The sequence below is a fragment of the Pistacia vera genome, unplaced genomic scaffold (assembly GCF_008641045.1).
Source record: "Pistacia vera cultivar Batoury unplaced genomic scaffold, PisVer_v2 Contig1108, whole genome shotgun sequence".
Taxonomy (NCBI): Eukaryota; Viridiplantae; Streptophyta; class Magnoliopsida; order Sapindales; family Anacardiaceae; genus Pistacia; species Pistacia vera.
In genome coordinates, this window is record NW_022195147.1 from 179,022 (window position 1) to 188,924 (window position 9,903).

Below are 9,903 nucleotides of genomic sequence, written 5' to 3' on the forward strand. Positions count from 1 at the left end.
ATCCAATCGATCTAGCCTTTGGCTAACCGTTTGGAGAATGTTATTGAACCTCTCCAAGTAACTTATGACGGCTGGATCGAGACGCAAGCTTAAAGGAATATCCCCTCGTGACATTTTGCGGATAAGGGGCACTTCGGGAGGAGTGTCCTCCTGTACCTGGGGAATCTCTTATCATAATTGGTTCACTCAAATTCGAACCCACGAGTCATTTGCTGTGGTGGGACCGATTGGTCAGAATTTTCTGATGAAGAGTAGATACTAAATCAAGCCCTCCTTCTAGAGTCAAACTGTTGATGCTTGATTTTTGACACCAACTACTCGCACGTGTGAAATGCTAAGCAGACTTAGACTTCACACATGATATGTGAATATTTAGTTAAATAAAGAGTGACAGACAATGTTTAAAGTGGTTCGGATGGTGAAAAGCGAATCTTACGTCCACTGCTATTGTATTAATAAGAGGGTAAAGGTCAGATCGCGTTCTGCGAGCTGAGCTATCGTTTAGAGAGAATACAAGAAAGAGAGAGAGAGAGAGAGAGAGAGAGAGAGAGAGAGCTATTTTAGAGTAAAATTAGCCAATCCTGCAAACGGGAGGGAAGACCCCTATTTATAATGGGGTAAACCAAGGTAATGATTACTAAATCTACAAGTGGGTGGGTATCGTGCAAATCATTCTCTGCGTCCCATTGCTTACTTGCCCTAGTGATTTCCTCGACTTATGCAGGGTTGGGACACGGGGACGATTTCCAACCATCTACTAACCTGGCACTCACCCACGATTTCCAACCATCTACTAACTTGGCACTCACCCATTATACTGACAGGGGCGTGCCCTTACGTCATTATGCGACGTGGCTGCGTCTGAACGGTCTCAGAACCTTCCTAAGTTCTTGCCACCTCATGTTGACAAGACTCCACGTCAGCCCTGCCTTTTCAGGCATAACAAATATGAATTTTTTTTTTAAATTTCATTTTCTTCCCTTGTAATTCGTGTAGATAGTGTTTGTTTACAAATATTGTACAAAAAAGAAAAGAAAAAGTTAGAAAATGGCAAATGATCGAACGAAAAAACAAAAACACCCATCATATAAAACAAAATTTTGTAGTTTTCAAATAGTTTTATTTGGATCTTTTTCAAGTCTCTTATTAACATTATATCGATAAAAATATTTAGATAACTTTTTTTACATATGAATTTTTATGTTTGATTTACACTAATTGTCTTTGAGCTTGTTGATGCAGCAATTTGCACAAACGAGAAGTATGTGGATTTCTTGGTGAAACTTACGTAAGAGATTGTATGAAATTTACGATTTGATGCGGAACAATGAATGGATGCATGAGTAACACAAAGAAAATATTTTTAAAGTGATTCAGATGTTAGACGCAAATCTTACATTCATTGTTTTTGTATTGCTTTCTATGTTTGTTTCTTACGTACAAGTGTGGCTTACATGAAATATGAATTAGGCGTCCACAAAGAGATCCATCCCTCAATTTGGGTGAAAAGTCAACTTATATACTGTTATAATAACAAATTTATAAATAAAGTTAATATAAAATGGAATAACACATTGTGTGAATCTGTGCTCTAGGAATTGACCATATAACATTTGCCCCCTAGTTTTTGGACTTCGAAATTGGACTTTGAAAACTTGCGTCTTCTGCTTGATTGTCGTTGCACTGCAGGTCGCGATTACAAATTGTTACCTTCTGATGCGAGCAAGAACTACGATCTCATGTAGTGAGCATGATAACGCGACCTCCTGTGTGGTGAACACAAGCGCCAAAATGTTGACTTAGAGCTGAGCATTCTGACAATTTGATCTGCTTATTGGGAGTTTGTTCTATACGGGTGAACGGTTTCATCTTTCCAGTTGAATGTCTAATCCTGCATTTAATGCAGGCATGCTAAGCCAACATTCCTTTTGCGCATTAAATGCTGACACATTGATAGTGCAATTACCCACGTTTCTCTTCCCCTTGATTGCGGCCACATGGAAATGATGAATGGATGGCGTTCCTTCAGGACAATGAGTAGGTTTCTTGTTTTTTCACTCTTCCTTTTGTTTCTTGACTTCGCTTTCTCCTTCTCACTTATCTATCTCTGGTGCTAATTGTTGTTTTTTTTCTCTTATTAGACCTTCTCTGCCCTAGCTCTATTTTTCTAGAGGGTCTATCCATCCCTTCAAGGCTAGGACAAAATTGAGAAACAACTTGAAAAGGCAGAGGAGCATCTTGAGAGGATGAAGAAACAGCTAGCCAGAACTCAAGCTATGCTTGAAACGGAGAGAAAGTTGTTTCCGAGTTCCTGACTTGTATATTCAATACAGGTTTCTTTATTATGATAAGTGTGAAGATTCAAGACGAGGTGCAAAATATGATTGATATAGAGGTTGACTGTAGTGAAATTGGTGCAGATATATTGTTTAATTCTAGTTACAAGAGACTTTTGAACGAAACAAATGACATTGAGTGTAAAACAGAGGTGAGTCGTTAAATTAATAGAATCTCGTGAGAATCTAGAAAATGATCAGGCCTATTTGGTACATTATTTGAAATATGATAATCTAAAAAACTATTATGTATAGAATTGGATAATATTAAATCAAATAGGATAGAATTCTGAGAATGTGTTTGGTATAATATTTGAAAATTATATCAGATTTGGATAAAAATATAGAATAGTTGTTTAGTACATTTTTGGAAAACATTTTCTGTAAATGTTTAGATTATTTTTAACCCCCTGCATTTGTTAATTTACTTAAACACCCCTTTCCCCACCAGCCACCCCTACAATAAAAGTTCATAAATTAACAAAAACACCCTTACTCACCCAAGCCACTGCCAATAGCCAGCCACCACTGTCAGACGATAGCCAACAGTGGCTAGAATGGTGTATGGCTGGCTGGATCTAGTCATTCGTGTGTCAAGCTGGCCTTTATCGGCCAGAACCATCATGGATCTGGCAAAAAATAATCAGATCTACTGCCAGAATCTGGTTGAGTTAATGACCAAAATTTGATCGTCAACGATGGCTAAGATATAACCGTCGTCAACAACCAAAGATTTGACCATAGATCTGGCCAGAAACGCCCAAATTGGCACATGATCGGCCAACTCTGGTCGATCGTGCATCATTTCGGCGTCGAGGACGCGCAGTGGCTGCTGGTGGCTGACGGTGGTTGCTGGCGGTGACAGTGACTTGGGTGGGTGGGGGCGTTTTTTTTAATTTATAAACTTTTATTGTGAAAGGTAATTGTTAAATGTTTTGAGTTTAATAGAATATGATAATAGAAAACAAGTCCCACACACTTTTCCAACTCTAGACAAAAAATCCTATATGAATTGGATTTGAGTAAGATTTTTTTTTCTAGATAGGATTTGTGAATAAGCAACCAAACACTTATTTTACTGTTTAATCTAAATAGGATAGTAGAAAAGTGATTCTAAAAAGGATAACAAACAGGCCCAATAGTTTTGGGTCCGTTTGATTTGTTATTTTGGATAAGATTTTAGAAATAGTATTGGGTAGTTGAGTATGGTGATTATTACGAGGTAAAATTTAAAAATCAACAAAAAACCCCCTAGGTTTGCTAATTTAATTAAACACCCTAATATATAAAAATTTTGTAAAATGACAAAAACACCCCACCCACCCACAGTGCCAGATTCCGGACACTACCGCCGAAATCTGGTCAAAATTTGGTGTTACGACGCAGNAATTTTATTAATTATAACATTACATTATAAATTTATGTTATGATTACTTAATTAATTATAACATTCTATTATAAACAATATTACAATACTTAATTAAATGATTAACAATTTAATTAATTATAATATTAAATTATAATTAAATCCTAAACCCAAATAGTATATTTGTTAGGGGTGTATTTGTAAACTTTTAAGGTATTTTTGTCATTTTTTAAACTAATAGGGAGTAATTGATTTTTTACAGGATACCCCGGAAAAGAACCGGAACCTGCATTTTAGGTTCCGGTTCCTTGAATTGAAGAACCTATGCTGTGTGGTTCCGATTCCGATTCCCTTTTTTGGGAACCTGCACTATGCGGTTCTGGTTCCGATTCCCCCAGAAAATGGAGGGTACCCGGAACCACTCACCCATATTTTCTGCCCTAGCTCTATTTTTCCAGAGGGTCTATCCATCCCTTCAAGGCTAGGACAAAATTGAGAAACAACTTGAAAAGGCAGAGGAGCATCTTGAGAGGATGAAGAAACAGCTAGCCAGAACTCAAGCTATGCTTGAAACGGAGAGAAAGTTGTTTCCGAGTTCCTGACTTGTATATTCAATACAGGTTTCTTTATTATGATAAGTGTGAAGATTCAAGACGAGGTGCAAAATATGATTGATATAGAGGTTGACTGTAGTGAAATTGGTGCAGATATATTGTTTAATTCTAGTTACAAGAGACTTTTGAACGAAACAAATGACATTGAGTGTAAAACAGAGGTGAGTCGTTAAATTAATAGAATCTCGTGAGAATCTAGAAAATGATCAGGCCTATTTGGTACATTATTTGAAATATGATAATCTAAAAAACTATTATGTATAGAATTGGATAATATTAAATCAAATAGGATAGAATTCTGAGAATGTGTTTGGTATAATATTTGAAAATTATATCAGATTTGGATAAAAATATAGAATAGTTGTTTAGTACATTTTTGGAAAACATTTTCTGTAAATGTTTAGATTATTTTTAACCCCCTGCATTTGTTAATTTACTTAAACACCCCTTTCCCCACCAGCCACCCCTACAATAAAAGTTCATAAATTAACAAAAACACCCTTACTCACCCAAGCCACTGCCAATAGCCAGCCACCACTGTCAGACGATAGCCAACAGTGGCTAGAATGGTGTATGGCTGGCTGGATCTAGTCATTCGTGTGTCAAGCTGGCCTTTATCGGCCAGAACCATCATGGATCTGGCAAAAAATAATCAGATCTACTGCCAGAATCTGGTTGAGTTAATGACCAAAATTTGATCGTCAACGATGGCTAAGATATAACCGTCGTCAACAACCAAAGATTTGACCATAGATCTGGCCAGAAACGCCCAAATTGGCACATGATCGGCCAACTCTGGTCGATCGTGCATCATTTCGGCGTCGAGGACGCGCAGTGGCTGCTGGTGGCTGACGGTGGTTGCTGGCGGTGACAGTGACTTGGGTGGGTGGGGGCGTTTTTTTTAATTTATAAACTTTTATTGTGAAAGGTAATTGTTAAATGTTTTGAGTTTAATAGAATATGATAATAGAAAACAAGTCCCACACACTTTTCCAACTCTAGACAAAAAATCCTATATGAATTGGATTTGAGTAAGATTTTTTTTTCTAGATAGGATTTGTGAATAAGCAACCAAACACTTATTTTACTGTTTAATCTAAATAGGATAGTAGAAAAGTGATTCTAAAAAGGATAACAAACAGGCCCAATAGTTTTGGGTCCGTTTGATTTGTTATTTTGGATAAGATTTTAGAAATAGTATTGGGTAGTTGAGTATGGTGATTATTACGAGGTAAAATTTAAAAATCAACAAAAAACCCCCTAGGTTTGCTAATTTAATTAAACACCCTAATATATAAAAATTTTGTAAAATGACAAAAACACCCCACCCACCCACAGTGCCAGATTCCGGACACTACCGCCGAAATCTGGTCAAAATTTGGTGTTACGACGCAGACCGGTCGGATCTAGCCGGTCGTGTGTCGATCTGGCCTTTTCCGGCCAAATCCACTATGGATCTGGTCGGAAAAGGCCATATCTATGGTCAGATTTGGCCGTCGACAGCCGCAAAAAGGCTTGATCTGGCCATCAAAGATGGCCATCGTTGACAAATCAGCGAATTACCAGCCAGTTTCAGTCATTTTTACATCGTTGTGATAGATTCCGACCATCACTGATTGTGGGTGGATGGGGATATTTTTGTTAATTTTTAAATTTTTTTCTAGGGGTGTTTAATTAAATTAATGAACTTAAGGGGTCTAAAGAATTAAATAAACTATAATAGTATTTCCTAAATAATGAAACAAACAGTTATTTTAGGAATAGGATTGGGAATATGGTAGAAAATAAAGAACCAAACAAACCCTTTGATATCTTACTTTGGTGGAAGGTCAATCATTCAAAGTATAAGATTCGTTCTTACATTGCTAGAGATGCTCATCAATAAAAGATCTACGTGAAACAATGGATAAGATTGTAGAAATTGAGTAAAGTAAATATATAATTTAAATAATATAAGGGGGTTTTTTTTTTTTTTTTTCCCTCTCTTTTATAGAAATTTTAGGTGTTGCTTTAGATCTTATGTTAGATGATCACTAAGAGATGATAAGGCTTTTCAAGTCATTTGCTTTCTAGAGATGATAAGGCAGTGGCCTGAATGGTGTACGACCGGTTGGATTTGGCCGTTCGTGCACCAATCTGGCCTTTATTAGCCAAATCCACTGTGGATTTAGCTAGAAACGGTCAAATCTACAGCCAAAATCTAGCCTAGTTAACAGCCAAAATTTTTGGCCGTCAACAATGGCCAAGATATGGCCGTTGTCAACGGCCAAGTGTCCAAAAGTTTAAAATTCAGCAAATGTACCTCTAAAAATTCGTTAAGTCCCAATAGGTTTGAAATTTTGCAAACACACCCCAAATACAAATCGGTAGTCTACTGGTTGGCAGCAGTGACACACCAAATGTACTCCCAATTATCCCTTGAGTCAATTTCTCAAAAAATCTACCCAAAATCTAGCCAAAATTGGTTTGATTTCAACTAGATCTCAACACCACTAGCATCAACAATCCTCCCCATCACCCTGAAAATACTCTCCTTAGCCTCTTGACCAAAACCTATCTCACCCCACCCCCATTCGCCTTGCTAATCGCCGGTTGTTGTCGCTATCGGGGTTTTGTTTAATTTCTGATCGATTTACTCACCGGAAATCACCTATGCCGCTACCATTGCACTCACTAGCCATTTCTCTTCAAAAGCTCCAACATCTCGGCCTTCGATTGTTTTCCGATTATCATCCCAATGTTTAGGGTTTTCGATGAACAGGGAAATTGGTAACTCGGCCTGGTGAAGGCCTAAGGTCCCATTGGACCGACTGAGCTGGGTCAAATTTTAAAACACTACTTTTTTCTCTTCGTATCATTATTCTTTGTAACATTGTTTTTTTCTCTTCGTATCATAATTCTTTGTCTAAATTTTTTAATATAATCGTTTTTATACGTTTAAATAATATAAAATTGTCTAATGTCAAATTATTTAATACTCAAATTGGATTTAAATGAAATCAATTTATTGATTATTCAATTGAATACAATTTTCTTAACTCAGATTGGGTTGTACTGAATTTGAATTTGACTTTAATTTTCTATAGATTGGATTGAGTTCTAATTTTCTATAGGTTGGATTAAATTGGATTATAAATCTAAATTGGATTGGATTGGGTTAAAAAGTCTAAAGTCCAATATATACTTGGATCCGCTTGGATTTAATAAAATGATTGGTTTTGATCCACCGATATCCATACCCGAGAGGGTACCCATTCGAGTAACCGAATTTTCACACCCAAGGTTTGCGTTAATGATACTTTTCCCACGTTAAAAGTTTCAAGATAACACTTTTTCACACAAATTTTATATTCCGCCAATACCCAAAGCCAATTCCGACCGCAAAAACTCTTTTGTCACCACCATTTAAACCTCCGATCTCTTTTCTACAAAACCTCTCTCACTCCAACACCTAATTTCTCGTTGATTGTCGACCACTGTAAAACTTAGGTTTCTAATTCTTGGTAGATTTCCGATTGATTTTGACGACGAATATTCAATTGACTATCATTATTCGATTCATCGACCTCCACTCTACAAAACCCCTCTTACCCTTGCTCCTGGTAACTCGCAAACGCTAGTTAAGAAAGTAAAGTATATTTTGAGTGTTAACAGAATATAAACTTTGGGTGAAGAAGTGGTATTTTCAAACTTTTTGAATGGAAAGTGTCATTAAGGCAAACCTTGAGTGGAAAAAAGCAATGTTTTAAAACCCGGCCTAGATCGACCGGTCGAACCGGTTCAACCGGGACCCGGCCGGTGAGCCAGGCCGATTGATGCAAAGAACGGGGGATTTTAATTCATCCAATTTAGCCCGTGGTTGGATCGGAGGCACTGTATCGACCCACTGGTCCAACCACTTTTTTCAATAGACCGGGTCAACTTAAAAAAAAAACCCTCTTATTCCCTAAACCCAAATTGCAGCATTTTCACCCAATTTTCAGCGTTTCCCTTTGACATTTTCCTCTGAAAATCTTCCATTGTGACTCCTATTTGCCCGATTTCGTCTCTTCACTGTCGTTCTCCTCCCAAATTGCAACAATTTTCACCCATTTTACGCTGTTTCCCTTCAACATTTTGCTTGGAAAATCTTCCACCGTGACTCCTAGTTGCCTGATTTCCTCTCTTCACCGTCGATCTCTTGCTCTTCGTCGTCAGCCACAGCTTATCTTCGCTAGGTACCGTCGTCTGTTCCTTTCAATGCTTTCATCTCTCTTTAACTTCTGCATTTCATCTCTCATCGATTTCCTCCTTCAACGACAACATCTCATCTTCGGCAACCTTATTTCGTTAGAGGTGGAGGCTTGCTTTCATCCTCGGCAGTAGCTCATCTTTGTTGTCAGCTCTTGATCATCTTCTTTGGTCTGTCGATCTCTTCCTTTCTTTTGAGAACTTGGCTAGGGTTTGTGTTTTTGGTTTGAAGTAAATGAATGGAGGCGTGGACTGTTGATTATGGTTGTGTTTATTTGGATGTCTCTTTTGGCAACAAATGTCGTGGTTTATAAAAAGTTCTGCTATAAGCCTGTATCATAATGCTTTAAAATGCGCTTTAGAATGGGCCTTAAGGTAAAAGCAAATAAGAAGCAAACAAACTAATTTGTTTTAACTTCTTCTGCTTATGGGGTCTGTGGCTGCTGCAGTCGCCTCTTTCGTGCCAGATATTTGCTTGGCCAGTGTGTTTTTGGTTACTGCAGTCCCTACTGGTGTGGGCTAGGGTTTTCTGGGTTTTTGGTTTTGCTTGGCTGGTGTGTTAAAAAGCAATTTGAATTTGGTAGCCAGTTTAAATTCAATTCGTTTAAACTTTAAAATGAGAAGTTTTAACTTATGATTTTCATTTTTTGATGAATTTTTTTGTAGATGGTGTTGATGATGTTTGATAATGATGATAATAATATGTGACCTGACATATGGTGAATTGAGAATGGATTGAAGAATGAAGATCATTGGGTGAAGAAGACCATGTTTTGCTAAAATGTGTATTAAACTATTAATTATTATGTGATTTCTTTATGAATTTTGTTATTTTGAACCCTAAATGATTATGTTTTGTTAATGAATCTCTCAGGGAACCTAAACTTTGAAATCTTTTTTTTTTTTTCCTTGATGTCACTATGCTGATGTCATGGTTAACCCAACCAATTGACCCAGTTCAACCAGTTGACTCGGGACCCAGCTAGCTTACCGGATTTTGCCCCAGGTTGATTTTTAAAACATTGGAAAAAAGTCGTTTGTTTACTCTACCAATTCTTGCTCAGCAAAATTTTCTTTAATTTAAATGATTAGATGACGACAAGCTCTTCATCATCCTATAACCACCATATATTTATTTTAACTAAAAATAATAGTATCAAATTTACGTATTGACAACCGATTGTAGAGAAAACACCCTTACAAATTATTAAGCAACAAATGTGAGTAACCAAGATCGAGACATGATCACCAAGTGTTCCATTAGTTTGCTATGAATAATCCGTTAAACTTTAAGCATATCCATATTCTCTTAATTCATGACTTTGAATTATTAACAAATATTTTTGGTCATCAAATA